The sequence below is a fragment of the Zea mays genome, chromosome 7 (genome assembly GCF_902167145.1).
Source record: "Zea mays cultivar B73 chromosome 7, Zm-B73-REFERENCE-NAM-5.0, whole genome shotgun sequence".
In the NCBI taxonomy this organism is placed as follows: Eukaryota; Viridiplantae; Streptophyta; class Magnoliopsida; order Poales; family Poaceae; genus Zea; species Zea mays.
The window spans coordinates 166,469,600-166,486,214 of record NC_050102.1 but is presented as its reverse complement, the minus strand read 5'-3'; positions in this window follow the sequence as shown (position 1 = coordinate 166,486,214).

Here is a 16,615-nt window from a genome sequence, read left to right as displayed (position 1 = left end):
GGTAATGATGGCGCCTCCTGTTGACGTGGTCGGTCCGTGCCCTAGGTTGGGCGATGTGGAGGCTCCTCCGAGGTCGAGGTCGAGTCTGTCTTCCGAGGCCGAGGTCGAGTCCGAGCCCCTGGGTCGGGCGAGGCGGAGACCGTCGGCTGAGGCCAGGGCTGAGTCCGAGCCCTGGGGTCGGGTGAAACGGAGTTCGTCGTCTTCCGGGGCTGAGCCCGAGTCCGAGCCCTGGGTCGGGCGGAGCGGAGTTCGCCGTCTTCCGGGGCTGAGCCCGAGTCCGAGCCCTGGGTCGGGCGAAGCGGAGTTTCCTATGGTGCCTGAGGCCGGGCCTGGCTGCCTGTCAGCCTCACTCTGTCGAGTGGCACAACAGTTGGAGCGGCGCAGGCGGCACTGTCCTTCTGTCAGGCCGGTCAGTGGAGCGTCGAAGTGATTGCGGTCACTTCGGCTCTGTCGACTGAAGGGCGCACGTCAGGATAAAGGTGTCAGGCCACCTTTGCATTAAATGCCCCTGCGATTTGGTCGGTTGGCGTGGCGATTTGGCCAGGGTTGCTTCTTGGCGAAGACTGGGCCTCGGGCGAGCCGGAAGTATGTTCGTCGCTGGAGGGGGGCCTCGGGCGAGACGTAGATCCTCCGGGGTCGGCTGCCCTTGCCCGAGGCTGGGCTCGGGCGAGGCGTGATCGAGTCCCTCGAATGGACAGATCCCTGACTTAGTCGCACCCATCAGGCCTTTGCAGCTTTGTGCTGATGGGGGTTACCACCTGAGAATTAGGAGTCTTGAGGGTACCCCTAATTATGGTCCCCGACAGTAGCCCCCGAGCCTCGAAGGGAGTGTTAACACTCGCTTGGAGGCTTTTGTCGCAGGTACGAACAACCCCACACGGTTGGGGGGCCTGCGGAGCAACAGAAGACCGACGAACGGCTCGCCGTCGCCCGCTCCAGCAGCGGCGACGACGACGACTTCTGCTCCGGGGGGCCGAACAGCAGCAGCGATGACCTCCAAGCGAGTGTTAACACTCCCTTCGAGGCTCGGGGGCTACTGTCGGGGACCATAATTAGGGGTACCCTCAAGACTCCTAATTCTCAGCTGGTAACCCCCATCAGCACAAAGCTGCAAAGGCCTGATGGGTGCGACTAAGTCAGGGATCGGTCCATTCGAGGGACTCGATCACGCCTCGCCCGAGCCCAGCCTCGGGCAAGAGCAGCCGACCCCGGAGGATCTACGACTCGCCCGAGGCCCCCCTCCAGCGACGAACATACTTCCGGCTCGCCCGAGGCCCAGTCTTCGCCAAGAAGCAACCCTAGCCAAATCGCCACGCCAACCGACCAAATTGCAGGGGCATTTAATGCAAAGGTGGCCTGACACCTTTATCCTGACGCACGTCCTCCAGTCGACAGAGCCGAAGTGACCGCAGTCACTTCGCCGCTCCACTGACCGGCCTGACAGAAGGACAGCGCCGCCTGCGCCGCTCCGACTGTTGTGCCACTCAACAGAGTGAGGCTGACAGGCAGCCAGGCCCGGCCTCAGGCACCATAGGAAACTCCGCTCCGCCCGACCCAGGGCTCGGACTCAGGCTCAACCCCGGAAGACGGCGAACTCCGCTTCGCCCGACCCAGGGCTCGGACTCGGGCTCAGCCCCGGAAGACGGCGAACTCCGCTCCGCCCGACCCAGGGCTCGGACTCGGGCTCAGCCCCGGAAGACGGCGAACTCCGCTCTGCCCGACCAAGGGCTCGGACTCGGGCTCGGCCCCGGAAGACGGCGAACTCCGCTCCGCCCGACCAAGGGCTCGGACTCGGGCTTGGCCCCGGAAGACGGCGAACTCCGCTCCGCCCGACCCAGGGCTCGGACTCGGGCTCAGCCCCAGAAGACGACGAACTCCGCTCCGCCCGACCCCAGAGCTCGGACTCGGGCTCAGCCCCTGAAGACGACGAACTCCGCTTCGCCCGACCCCAGGGCTCGGACTCAGCCCTGGCCTCCGCCGACGGTCTCCACCTCGCCCGACCCAGGGGCTCGGACTCGACCTCGACCTCGGAGGAGCCTCCACATCGCCCAACCTAGGGCACGGACCGACCACGTCAACAGGAGGCGCCATCATTACCCTACCCCAAGCTGACTCAGGCTGCGGGGAACAAGACCGGCGTCCTATTTGGCTCGCTCCGCCAGACAAGTAATGATGGCGCCCCGCACGCTCTATGACGACGGCGGCTCTCAGCCCCCTTACGGAAGCAAGAGGACGTCAGCAAGGACTCGACAGCCCCGACAGCTGTCCTTCCGCCAGGCTCCAGCGCTCCTCCGACGGCCACGACACCACACGAACCGGGTGCCAAAACCTCTCCGGCTGCCACGATGGCGTGTACTTAGGGCGCTAGCTCTCCTCCGCTAGACACGTTAGCACTCTGCTACCAGGGCCCTCTTAGAGAGGGTTGGCCGCGCAGGGAAGAGGACGGGACAGGCGCTCGCGTGAGGCCGCTCGCTCCCCTCCCGCGTGGACGCTTGTAACCCCCTACTGCAAGCGCACCTGACCTGGGCGCGGGACAAACACGAAGGCCGCGGGATTTCCACCTCTCTCTCGCTCCGGCTGCCTTTTTCCCCCCTTCGCGCTCCGTCTCGCGCCGACCCATCTGGGCTGGGGCACGCAGCGACATTTCACTCGTCGGCCTAGGGACCCCCCCGGTCTCGAAACACCGACAGTTGGCGCGCCAGGTAGGGGCCTGCTGCGTGTTTACGAATAGCTTCCCGTCAAGCTCCAGATGGGCAGTCTCCAGCAACCTTTCCAGCTCGGGACGATGCTCTGTTTCGGGAGTCTTGAGTTCATGTCCCTCGACGGCAGCTACGACATGATACTCCTTCCCCCGCCGTGCGACAACGACAATGGCGCCCGACAGCCCGCCCGCCGGCGGCGGAATCAACGACGTCTTCCCCGCGTGGTGGAAGAACAACATTCGAGCTCACCCCGCCCTCTCCCCCGCCGACGGAGGAGGAGGCGGGGCAACCAAGGCCAAGCAGGAGGCGACACCTCGTCGGCTGTCGAGCGAGTCGACGGTGCCGGCACCCCAACGGGGGGCACGTCTGAGAGCACCTAGAGGGGGGGGGGGGTGAATAGGTGCTCCTGTAACACTTCAAAAACTTAAGTCACAAAACTTGGTTACTTGTTAGCACAGTAATTTGCCAAGTGGCTAGAGAAGGATCTCAACACAACACAATAACCAAGAGATATCAATCACAGAGATGGCACAGTGGTTATCCCGTGGTTCGGCCAAGACCAACGCTTGCCTACTCCATGTTGTGGCGTCCCAACGGACGAGGGTTGCAATCAACCCCTCTCAAGCGGTCCAAAGACCAACTTGAATACCACGGTGTTGCTTTGCTTCTCTTAATCCCGTTTGCGAGGAATCTCCACAGCTTGGAGCCTCTCGCCCTTACACAAGATGTTCACGAAGAATCACAGAGCAAGGGAGGGATTTGCAACTCACACACGACACAAAGATCACAGTGAATACGCACACGCAAAACCCAGACTTGAGCTCAAGAGACTAGCACACTAGAACGGAGCTCAAATCACTAGAATGTCGAACAAGTGCGCAAGAATGAAGTGTGAGTGATCAATGATGCTCAAAGGATGCTTGGTTATTCTCCTCCATGCGCCTAGGGGTCCCTTTTATAGCCCCAAGGCAGCTAGGAGCCGTTGAGCACAAATCTGGAAAGCCATTCTTGCCTTCTGTCGTCGGGGGCACCGGACAGTCCGGTGCCCGATTTTCTTCCTTAAACAGCGAAGCCGACCGTTGGCAAACTTGGAGCCGTTGGCGCACCGGACATGTCCGGTGCACACCGGACAGTCCGGTGCCATCTTCTAGCCGTTGGCTCAGCCACATGTCCCGCGCAGGTTGCGCGGCCGACCGTTGGCCCGGCCGACCGTTGGCTCACCGGACAGTCCGGTGCACACCGGACAGTCCGGTGAATTTTAGCCGTACGTCGCCGGTGAATTCCCGAGAGCGGCTAGTTCGCTCGAGCCAGCCTGGCGCACCGGACACTGTCCGGTGCACCACCGGACAGTCCGGTGCTCCCAAACTCAGCAGATTCTTGGCTGCTCGAGCCAAGACATTTCCAATTGGATTTTTCCTGTTTCCAGCACTTAGACACAATACATTAGTCCATAAAACAATGTACTAAGTCTGAGAAACATACCTTTATCCTTGATTTGTACTTTGTCCACCTTTTTACACTTAGGCACTTGTGTTGGACACTAAATCACTAAAACACTTAGAAATGGCCCAAGGGCACATTTCCCTTTCAATCTCCCCCTTTTTGGTGATTTATGCCAACACAACATAAAGCAAGTAGAACAAGTACAAAATCACTTCAAATAAGAACTCAATTTATTTTGATTCAAATTTGACATATATGGATCACTCTATGCCACCACTTGGTTTGTTTTTGCAAATCAAACTCAAATTTCTATCTCTAAGTTAAACACACATGTTAAGACATAAAGAGAGTCATTCCAAGAGAAATTGATTCAAGATTTCAAAAACTCCCCCTTTTCCCATAATCAATACTTCTCCCCACAAGAAGCCAACTTTTGACAAGAGAGACAACAAAAGAGTTTTGACAAACCAAAAGCTTTATTCTACTATTTTCAAAATCTCTACTATTTTCAAAATCTCTCAAGTGGTAGCTGATCCATTTATCGCTTTGGCCTTTATTTTCTCCCCCTTTGGCATCAAGCACCAAAACGGGATCAATCTTGGCCCTTTAACCCCATTGCCTCACCAAAATCTTCAACCAAGAGCAAATAGGCAATAAGAGTATAAAGATGAACTTGGAAAAGTTACTCTTTTCATCGGAGTGCAGTGGAAGTCTTGCATGGTCCAAGTCCACCTTTCCCTTTCAATTCTCCTTGGAGACTAAAACAACCAAACTCAAGTACATGGTTAGTCTCAAAGGGTCAAGTTGTAGCACAGCTCCCCCTAAATATGTGCTTCACTTGCAAACAAGACTTGTGAGGTCCAGGGAGTGTTTGTACAACTTGAGCACCACAATAAGCAACAAAATGCAGAATGAACATGATCAAAGGCATAAACACATGTATGCTACATTTCAATCCAAGTTCCGCGAATCTAAGATATTGAGCTCACTACGCAACCTGCAAAAGGTCTTCTCATCTAGAGGCTTGGTAAAGATATCGGCTAGCTGGTTCTCGGTGCTAACATGAACACTTCGCTATCCCCCTTTTGCTGGTGGTCTCTCAGAAAGTGATGCCGGATGTCAATGTGCTTTATGCGGCTGTGCTCAACAGGATTTTCCGCTATTCGGATAGCACTCTCATTGTCACATAGGAGTGGGACTTTGCTCAGATTGTAGCCAAAGTCCCTGAGGGTTTGCCTCATCCAAAGTAGTTGCGCACAACATTGTCCTGCAGCAACGTACTCGGCCTCAGCGGTGGATAGGGCAACGGAGGTTTGTTTCTTAGAGTTCCATGACACCAGGGACCTCCTAAGAATTGGCACGTCCCCGATGTACTCTTCCTATCGACCTTACATCCAGCATAGTCGGAATCTGAGTACCCAATCAAGTCAAAGTTAGACCCCTTTGGATACCAGACCCCGAAGCAAGGCGTAGCGACTAAATATCTAAGAATTCGCTTCACAGCCACTAAGTGACACTCCTTAGGATCGGATTGAAATCTAGCACACATGCATACGCTAAGCATGATATCCGGTCTACTAGCACATAAATAAAGCAAAGAACCTATCATAGACCGGTATGCTTTTTGATCAACGGACTTACCACCTTTGTTGAGGTCGGTGTGTCCGTCAGTTCCCATCGGCGTCTTTGCGGGCTTGGCATCCTTCATCCCAAACCGCTTTAGCAAGTCTTGTGTGTACTTCGTTTGGGAGATGAAGGTGCCGTCCTTGAGTTGCTTCACTTGGAACCCAAGGAAGTAGTTCAACTCGCCCATCATCGACATTTCGAATTTCTGCGTCATCACCCTGCTAAACTCTTCACAAGACTTTTGATTAGTAGAACCAAATATTATGTCATCGACATAAATTTGGCACACAAAAAGATCACCATTGCAAGTCTTAGTAAAAAGAGTTGGATCGGCTTTCCCAACCTTGAAAGCATTAGCAATTAAAAAGTCTCTAAGGCATTCATACCATGCTCTTGGGGCTTGCTTAAGTCCATAGAGCGCCTTAGAGAGCTTACACACATGGTCGGGGTACCGTTCATCCTCGAAGCCAGGGGGTTGCTCTACGTACACCTCCTCCTTGATCGGCCCGTTGAGGAACGCGCTTTTCACATCCATTTGGTACAACCTGAAAGAATGGTGAGCGGCATATGCTAGCAAGATACGAATTGATTCTAGCCTAGCCACAGGAGCAAAAGTCTCCTCAAAGTCCAAAACTGCGACTTGGGCATAACCTTTTGCCACAAGTCGAGCCTTGTTCCTCGTCACCACCCCGTGCTCGTCCTGTTTGTTGCGGAACACCATTTTGCTTGGGACGAGGCACCAGCGTCCAAACTTCATTGCGCTTGAAGTTGTTGAGTTCCTCCTGCATGGCCAACACCCAGTCCGGATCTAGCAAGGCCTCTTCTACCCTGAAAGGCTCAATAGAAGAGACAAAAGAGTAATGCTCACAAAAATTAACTAATCTTGAACGAGTAGTTACTCCCTTGCTAATATCACCCAATATCTGGTCGACATGATGATCCCTTTGAATCGTCGCTCGAACTTGGGTTGGAGGTGCCTGAGGTGCTTCTTCCTCTTCAATTTGAACATCCTGCGCTCCCCCTTGATCATGCGCCTCCACTTGAGGTACCTGTTCGTCATCATGGGTTGGGGGATGCACCATAGTTGAGGAAGACGATTGATCTTGCTCCAATTGTTCCCGAGGCCGTACATCTCCAATCGTCATGGTGCGTATCGCGGCCATTGGAACGTCTTCTTCATCATCAAGATCAACAACTTGCTCTCTTGGAGAGCCATTAGTCTCATCAAATACAACGTCGCTAGAGACTTCAACCAAACCCGATGATTTGTTGAAGACCCTATACGCCTTTGTATTTGAATCATAACCTAATAAAAAACCTTCTACGGCTTTGGGAGCAAACTTAGAATTTCTACCCTTCTTCACAAGAATGTAGCATTTACTCCCAAACACACGAAAATACGATACATTAGGTTTGTTACCGGTTAGCAGCTCATACGGCGTCTTCTTGAGGAGGCGGTGAAGGTAGACCCTGTTGATGGCGTGGCAAGCCGTGTTCACGGCTTCCGACCAAAAGCACTCGAGGGTCTTGAACTCTCCAAGCATAGTCCTCGCCATATCTATGAGCGTCCTGTTCTTCCTCTCTACCACACCATTTTGCTGAGGTGTGTAGGGAGCGGAGAACTCGTGCTTGATCCCTTCCTCCTCAAGGAACTCCTCCACTTGAAGGTTCTTGAATTCAGACCCGTTGTCGCTCCTTATCTTCTTTACCTTGAGCTCAAACTCATTTTGAGCTCTCCTTAGGAAGCGCTTGAGGGTCCCTTGGGTTTCAGACTTATCCTGCAAAAAGAACACCCAAGTGAAGCGGGAAAAGTCATCAACAATAACTATACCATACTTACTTCCTCCTATGCTCAGATAGGCGACGGGTCCGAAGAGGTCCATATGCAGCAGCTCCAGAGGTCTTGACGTGGTCATCACATTCTTGCTGTGATGTGCTCCTCCCACTTGTTTACCTGCTTGACAAGCTGCACAAGGTCTATCTTTTTCGAAATGAACATTGGTTAGACCTATCACGTGTTCTCCCTTTAGAAGCTTGTGGAGGTTCTTCATCCCCACATGTGCTAAGCGGCGATGCCACAACCAGCCCATGCAAGTCTTAGCCATTAAGCATGCATCTAGACCGGCCTCTTCTTTTGCAAAATCAACTAAGTAAAGCTTGCCGTCTAGTACACCCTTAAAAGCTAGTGAACCATCACATCTTCTAAAGACAGACACATCTACATTTGTAAATAGACAGTTATATCCCATATTGCATAATTGACTAACAGATAGCAAATTATATCCAAGAGACTCTACTAAAAACACATTAGAGATAGAGTGCTCATTTGAGATTGCAATTTTACCTAACCCTTTTACCTTGCCTTGATTCCCATCACCGAATATTATTGAATCTTGGGAATCTTTATTCTTGACGTAGGAGGCGAACATCTTCTTCTCTCCCGTCATATGGTTTGTGCATCCGCTGTCAATAATCCAGCTTGAACCCCCGGATGCATAAACCTGCAAGGCAAATTTAGGCTTGGGTCTTAGGTACCCAACTCATGTTGGGTCCTGCAAGGTTAGCACAAATATCCTTAGGGACCCAAATGCAAGTTTTGTCTCCCTTGCATCTTGCCCCTAATTTCTTAGCAACTATCTTCCTATCCTTTCTACAAATAGCAAAAGAAGCATTTAAAGCATGATATATTGTAGAAGGTTCATTTATTTTCCTAGGAACATTAACAACATTTCTCCTAGCCATATTATGAACAACATTTCTCCTACCAACATTTCTATCATGCACATAAGAAGAACTAGAAGCAAACATGGCATGAGAATCAAAGACATTATATGCATTACAACTCCTATAAGCATTTCTAGATTGTCTCCTATCATGATACATAAAGGCATGGTTCTTTTGCACACTACTAGCCATAGGGGCCTTCCCTTTCTCCTTGGCGGAGATGGGAGCCTTATGGCTTGTCAAGTTCTTGGCTTCTCTCTTGTAGCCAAGTCCATCCTTAATTGAGGGGTGTCTACCAATCGTGTAGGCATCCCTTGCAAATTTTAGCTTGTCAAATTCATTCTTGCTAGTCTTAAGTTGAGCATTAAGACTAGCTAATTCTTCATTTAATTTGGAAATTGAAACTAAATGATCACTACAAGCATCAATGTCAAAATCTTTACACCTATTACAAGTTTCAACAATTTCTACACAAGAATTAGATTTACTAGCTACTTCTAGTTTAGCATTTAAATCATCATTAAAACTTTTTAACTTAGCTATAGTTTCATGACAAGAAGATAATTCACTAGAGAGCATTTCATTCCTCTTAATTTCTAGAGCAAGAGATTTCTGAGCTTCTACAAATTTATCATGTTCTTCATACAGCAAATCCTCTTGCTTTTCTAAAAGTATATTCCTATCATTCAAGGCATCAATCAATTCATTAATTTTGTCTACCTTGGTTCTATCTAATCCCTTGAATAAGCATGAGTAATCTATCTCATCATCATCACTAGACTCATCCTCACTTGAAGAAGCATAAGTACTAGTATTATGAGTGCTTACTTTCTTCTCCCTTGCCATGAGGCAAGTGTGACGCTCGTTGGGGAAGAGGGATGACTTGTTGAAGGCGGTGGCGGCGAGTCCTTCATTGTCGGAGTCGGACGAAAAGCAGTCCGAATCCCACTCCTTGCCAAGATGAGCCTCGCCCTTTGCCTTCTTATAGTTCTTCTTTTTCTCCCTCTTGTTCCCTTGATCCTGATCACTATCATTGTCGGGACAGTTAGCAATAAAATGACCAAGCTTACCGCATTTGAAGCATGAGCGCTTCCCCTTGGCTTTGGTCTTGCTTGGCTGTCCCTTGCGACCTTTAAGCACTGTCTTGAATCTTTTGATGATGAGAGCCATCTCTTCATCATTAAGTCCGGCCGCCTCAATCTGTGCCACCTTGCTAGGTAGCGCCTCCTTGCTTCGTGTTGCCTTGAGAGCAAGGGGTTGCGGCTCGTTGATCGGACCATTCAAGGCGTCGTCCACGTACCTCGCCTCCTTGATCATCATTCGCCCGCTAACGAATTTCCCAAGAACTTCTTCGGGCGACATCTTGGTGTACCTGGGATTTTCACGAATATTGTTCACCAAATGAGGATCAAGAACGGTAAATGACCTTAGCATTAGGCGGACGACGTCGTGGTCCGTCCATCGCGTGCTCCCGTAGCTCCTTATTTTGTTGATAAGGGTCTTGAGCCGGTTGTATGTTTGTGTCGGCTCCTCGCCCCTTATCATCGTGAACCGTCCAAGCTCGCCCTCCACCAACTCCATTTTGGTGAGCAAGGTGACGTCGTTTCCCTCATGAGAGATCTTGAGGGTGTCCCAGATCTGCTTGGCATTGTCCAAGCCGCTCACCTTGTGATACTCGTCCCTGCACAAAGAGGCTAGCAACACAATAGTAGCTTGTGCTTTTTTATGAATCTGTTCATTAATAAACACAGGGCTATCCGAGCTATCAAATTTCATTCCACTTTCTACAATCTCCCAAATGCTTGGATGGAGAGAAAACAGGTGAGTACGCATTTTGTGGCTCCAAAATCCGTAGTCCTCTCCATCAAAGTGAGGGGGCTTGCCAAGTGGAATGGGGAGCAATTGAGCATTTGAACTATGCGGGATGCGCGGATAATCGAAAGAAAAGTTTGAGTTAATCGTCTTTCGTCTATCGTAGTCGTCGTCGTCCTTTTGGGAGGAGGAAGATTCGTCGCTGTCGTAGTAGACAATTTCCTTGATGCGCCTTGTCTTCTTCTTCCTCCCGTCTTTTCTTTTGTGGCCCGAGCCTGAGTCGGTGGGCCTGTCATCATTGGGCTCGTTGACGAAGGACTCCTTCTCCTTGTCGTTGATCACCATCCCCTTGCCTTTAGGATCCATCTCTTCGGGCGGTTAGTCCCTTTCTTGAAGAGAACGACTCTGATACCAATTGAGAGCACCTAGAGGGGGGTGAATAGGTGCTCCTGTAACACTTCAAAAACTTAAGCCACAAAACTTGGTTACTTGTTAGCACAGTAATTTGCCAAGTGGCTAGAGAAGGATCTCAACACAACACAATAACCAAGAGATATCAATCACAGAGATGGCACAGTGGTTATCCCGTGGTTCGGCCAAGACCAACGCTTGCCTACTCCACGTTGTGGCGTCCCAACGGACGAGGGTTGCAATCAACCCCTCTCAAGCGGTCCAAAGACCAACTTGAATACCACGGTGTTGCTTTGCTTCTCTTAATCCCGTTTGCGAGGAATCTCCACAGCTTGGAGCCTCTCACCCTTACACAAGATGTTCACGAAGAATCACAGAGCAAGGGAGGGATTTGCAACTCACACACGACACAAAGATCACAGCGAATACGCACACGCAAAACCCAGACTTGAGCTCAAGAGACTAGCACACTAGAACAGAGCTCAAATCACTAGAATGTCGAACAAGTGCGCAAGAATGAAGTGTGAGTGATCAATGATGCTCAAAGGATGCTTGGTTATTCTCCTCCATGCACCTAGGGGTCCCTTTTATAGCCCCAAGGCAGCTAGGAGCCGTTGAGCACAAATCTGGAAAGCCATTCTTGCCTTCTGTCGTCGGGGGCACCGGACAGTCCGGTGCACACCGGACACTGTCCGGTGCCCGATTTCCTTCCTTAAACAGCGAAGCCGACCGTTGGCAAACTTGGAGCCGTTGGCGCACCGGACATGTCCGGTGCCATCTTCTAGCCGTTGGCTCAGCCACGTGTCCCGCGCAGATTGCGCGGCCGACCGTTGGCCCGGCCGACCGTTGGCTCACCGGACAGTCCGGTGCACACCGGACAGTCCGGTGAATTTTAGCCGTACGTCGCCGGTGAATTCCCGAGAGCGGCCAGTTCGCTCGAGCCAGCCTGGCGCACCGGACACTGTCCGGTGCACCACCGGACAGTCCGGTGCTCCCAGACTCAGCAGATTCTTGGCTGCTCGAGCCAAGACATTTCCAATTGGATTTTTCCTGTTTCCAGCACTTAGACACAATACATTAGTCCATAAAACAATGTACTAAGTCTGAGAAACATACCTTTATCCTTGATTTGTACTTTGTCCACCTTTTTACACTTAGGCACTTGTGTTGGACACTAAATCACTAAAACACTTAGAAATGGCCCAAGGGCACATTTCCCTTTCAACGTCAGGCATCGACCTCGCGTTTGAGACGAAGACGAGCACCGTCTCCCCGCAACACGCCAATTCCAAGCAAACGGACGACGCCAGCACGCTCGCGAAAGGCTTGCTGGGCGTCACCCTCGTACCTGAGACGACGGTGCAGTCAGTCCCTGACGTGACTTCGTCACCGCCCGTCGACCAAGAGGTACCCACCAATTCCCATCTCACGCCCTTTGGATTCAGCCTCGACCCGCCAAGCAACTTCGCTTTGGCGGACGCTCTCGTAGAGGCGAGTCCAAACCCTCTGGGGTTTCGTATGCGGTCACCCTGGGACCGGCTGACGGACGTCTCGACCTATGGGCCCTCGGGATCCGAGGAAGATGACGTGTCCGACTTCTGTTGGGATTTCTCCGGACTTGGTAACCCCAGTGCCATGCGGGACTTCATGACCGCATGCGACTACTGCCTTTCCGACTGTTCCGACGGTAGCCGCAGCCTCGGCGACGAGGACTGCGGCCCAAGTCGTGAATGTTTCCACGTCGATCTAGGGGGTCCCTCCGAAGGCAACCATCTTGGTATGCCGGAGAACGGTGATCTCCCTAGGCCTGTGCCTCGCGTTGACATCCTACGGGAGCTAGATGTGGTCCCCGTTCAGGCGGGGGGTCATGACCCACAGCTCGAGCAAATCAACGAGGGAGCAGGAACACTTGAGCCGATCCGCCGGGACATTGGGCAGGAATGGGCGGGCCAACCTCCGGCCGGAGAAGTGCGCCATCTACCCCAGGGTATCCAGCACCGCATCGCCGACGATGTCAGGGTGAGGCCGCCACCCGCTTCTAGTGGAGTCGGCCAGAACCTGGTGCAGCGGCAATGCTTCTTCGCGCTATGCCGGAGCCATCAACCACCGAGGGGCGGCGAATCCAGGGAGAGCTCAAGAATCTCCTGGAGGGCGCCGCGGTCCGACGGGCCGAGAGCTCCGCCTCCCGAAGGCAGGGGTACCCCTCGGAACATCGCGCCGCGACTTCCCGATTCATGCGGGAAGCCTCGGTCCACACCGGGCGCACGCGCGACACAGCGCCTGCGGCCCCGGGTCGCCTTGGCAACGAGCACCATCACCGCAACCGTCGGGCCCACCTCGACGAAAGGGTGCGCTGAGGCTACCACCCCAGGCGTGGGAGACGCTACGACAGCGGGGAGGATCGGAGTCCCTCGCCCGAACCACCCGGTTCGCAGGCCTTCAGCCGCGCCATACGATGGGCGCCGTTCCCGACCCGGTTCCGAACCCCGACTACTATCACAAAGTACTCGGGGGAGACGAGACCGGAACTGTGGCTCGCAGACTACCGGCTGGCCTGCCAACTGGGTGGAACGGACGATGACAACCTCATCATCCGCAACCTCCCCCTGTTCCTCTCCGACACCGCTCGCGCCTGGTTGGAGCACCTGCCTCCGGGGCAGATCTCCAACTGGGACGACCTGGTCCAAGCCTTCGCCGGCAATTTCCAGGGCACGTACGTGCGCCCTGGGAACTCCTGGGACCTCCGAAGCTGCCGACAGCAGCCGGGAGAGTCTCTCCAGGACTACATCCGGTGATTCTCAAAGCAGCGCACCGAGCTGCCCAACATCACCGATTCAGATGTCATCGGCGCGTTCCTCGCCGGCACCACTTGCCGCGACCTGGTCAGCAGGCTGGGTCGAAAGACCCCCACCAGGGCGAGCGAGCTGATGGACATCGCCACCAAGTTCGCCTCTGGCCAGGAGGCGGTTGAGGCTATCTTCCGGAAGGACAAGCAGCCCCAGGGCCGCCCACCGGAAGATGCCCCCGAGGCGTCAACTCAGCGCGGCGCGAAGAAGAAAGGCAAGAAGTCGCAAGCGAAATGCGCCGCCGCCGCCGAGCACAAGAACCCTCGGAAACCCCCCGGAGGTGCCAACCTCTTCGACAAGATGCTCAAGGAGCCGTGCCCCTATCATCAGGGGCCCGTCAAGCACACCCTTGAGGAGTGCGCTATGCTTCGGCGCCACTTCCACAGGGTCGGGCCACCCGCGGAGGGTGGCAGGGCTCGCGACGACGACAAGAAGGAAGATCACCAGGCAGGAGAGTTCCCCGAGGTCCGCGACTGCTTCATGATCTACGGTGGGCAAGCGGCGAACGCCTCGGCTCGACACTGCAAGCAAGAGCGTCGGGAGGTCTGTTCGGTAAAGGTGGCGGCACTAGTCTACCTAGACTGGTCCGACAAGCCCATCACCTTCGACCAAGCCGACCACCCCGACCACGTGCCGAGCCCGGGGAAATACCCGCTCGTTGTCGACCCCATCATCGGCGACGTCAGGCTCACCAAGGTCCTCATGGACGGAGGCAGCGGCCTCAACATCATCTATGCCGAGACCCTCGGGCTCCTGCGTGTTGATCTGTCCTCGGTCCGGGCAGGCGCTGCGCCTTTCCACGGGATCATCCCCGGGAAGCGCGTCCAGCCCCTCGGACAACTCGACTTTCCTGTCTGCTTCAGAACACCCTCCATCTTCCGAAGGGAGACCCTCACGTTCGAGGTGGTCGGGTTCCGAGGAACCTACCACGCAGTATTGAGGAGGCCATGCTACGCGAAGTTCATGGCCGTCCCCAACTACACCTACCTCAAGCTCAAGATGCCGGGCCCCAACGGGGTCATCACCGTCGGCCCCACGTACCGACACGCGTTCGAATGCGACGTCGAGTGCGTGGAGTACGCTGAGGCCCTCGCCGAGTCTAAGGCCCTCATCGCCGACCTGGAGAGCCTCTCTAAGGAGGTGCCAGACGTGAAGCGCCACGCTGGCAACTTCGAGCCAGCGGAGACGGTTAAGTCCGTCCCCCTCGACCCCAGCAGCGACGCTTCCAAGCAGATCCGGATCGGCTCCGAGCTCGATCCCAAATAGGAAGCAGTGCTCGTCGACTTTCTCCGCGCAAACGCCGACGTTTTCGCGTGGAGTCCCTCGGACATGCCTGGCATACCGAGGGATGTCGCCGAGCACTCGCTGGATATCCGAGCTGGAGCCCGACCCGTCAAGCAGCCTCTGCGCCGATTCGACGAAGAAAAGCGCAGAGCCATAGGCGAGGAGATCCACAAGCTAATGGCGGTAGGGTTCATCAAAGAGGTATTCCATCCCGAATGGCTTGCCAACCCTGTGCTTGTGAGAAAGAAAGGAGGGAAATGGCGGATGTGTGTAGACTACACTGGTCTAAACAAAGCATGTCCGAAGGTTCCCTACCCTCTGCCTCGCATCGATCAAATCGTGGATTCCACTGCTGGGTGCGAAACCCTATCTTTCCTCGATGCCTACTCAGGGTATCACCAAATCAGGATGAAAGAGTCCGACCAGCTCGCGACTTCTTTCATCACACCCTTCGGCATGTACTGCTATGTCACCATGCCATTCGGCTTGAGGAATGCGGGTGCGACGTACCAGCGGTGCATGAACCATGTGTTCGGCGAACACATTGGTCAGACGGTCGAGGCCTAGGTCGATGACATCGTAGTCAAGACGAGGAAAGCCTCCGACCTCCTTTCTGACCTTGAAGTGACATTCCGATGTCTCAAGGCGAAAGGCGTGAAGCTTAATCCCGAGAAGTGTGTCTTTGGGGTTCCCCGAGGCATGCTCTTGGGGTTCATTGTCTCCGAGCGGGGCATCGAGGCCAACCCGGAGGAGATCGCGACCATCACCAGCATGGGGCCCATCAAGGACTTGAAAGGCGTACAGAGAGTCATGGGATGTCTTACGGCTCTGAGCCGCTTCATCTCACGCCTCGGCGAAAGAGGCCTGCCTCTGTACCGCCTCTTAAGGAAGGCCGAGTGCTTCACTTGGACCCCTGAGGCCGAGGAAGCCCTCGGGAACCTGAAGGCGCTCCTCACCAACGCGCCCAACTTGGTGCCTCTCGCTGCCGGAGAAGCCCTCTTGATCTACGTCGCCGCGACCACTCAGGTGGTTAGCGTCGCGATTGTGGTTGAGAGACGAGAAGAGGGGCATGCATTGCCTATCCAGAGGCCAGTCTACTTCATCAGCGAGGTACTGTCCGAGACCAAGATCCGCTACCCACAAATTCAGAAGCTGCTGTACGCGGTGATCCTGACGCGGTGGAAGTTGCGACACTACTTCGAGTCTCATCCGGTAACTGTGGTATCATCCTTCCCCCTGGGGGAGATCATCCAGTGCCGAGAGGCCTCGGGTAGAATCGCAAAGTGGGCGGTGGAAATTATGGGTGAAACGATCTCGTTCGCCCCTCGGAAGGCCATCAAGTCCCAGGTCTTGGCGGACTTCGTGGCTGAGTGGGTCGACACCCAGCTCCCAACAGTTCCGATCCAACCGAAACTCTGGACCATGTTCTTCGACGGGTCGCTGATGAAGACAGGAGCAGGCGCAAGCCTGCTCTTCATCTCGCCCCTCGGAAAGCATCTACGCTACGTGCTACGCCTCCACTTCCCGGCGTCCAACAATGTGGCTGAGTACGAGGCTCTGGCCAACGGGTTGCGCATCGCCATCAAGCTAGGGGTCCGACGCCTCGACGCTCGCGGTGACTCACAACTCGTCATCGACCAAGTCATGAAGAACTCCCACTGCCGCGACCCGAAGATGGAGGCCTACTGCGATGAGGTTCAGCGCCTTGAAGACAAGTTCTACGGGCTCGAGCTCAACCACATCGCCCGGCGCTACAACGAGACTGCG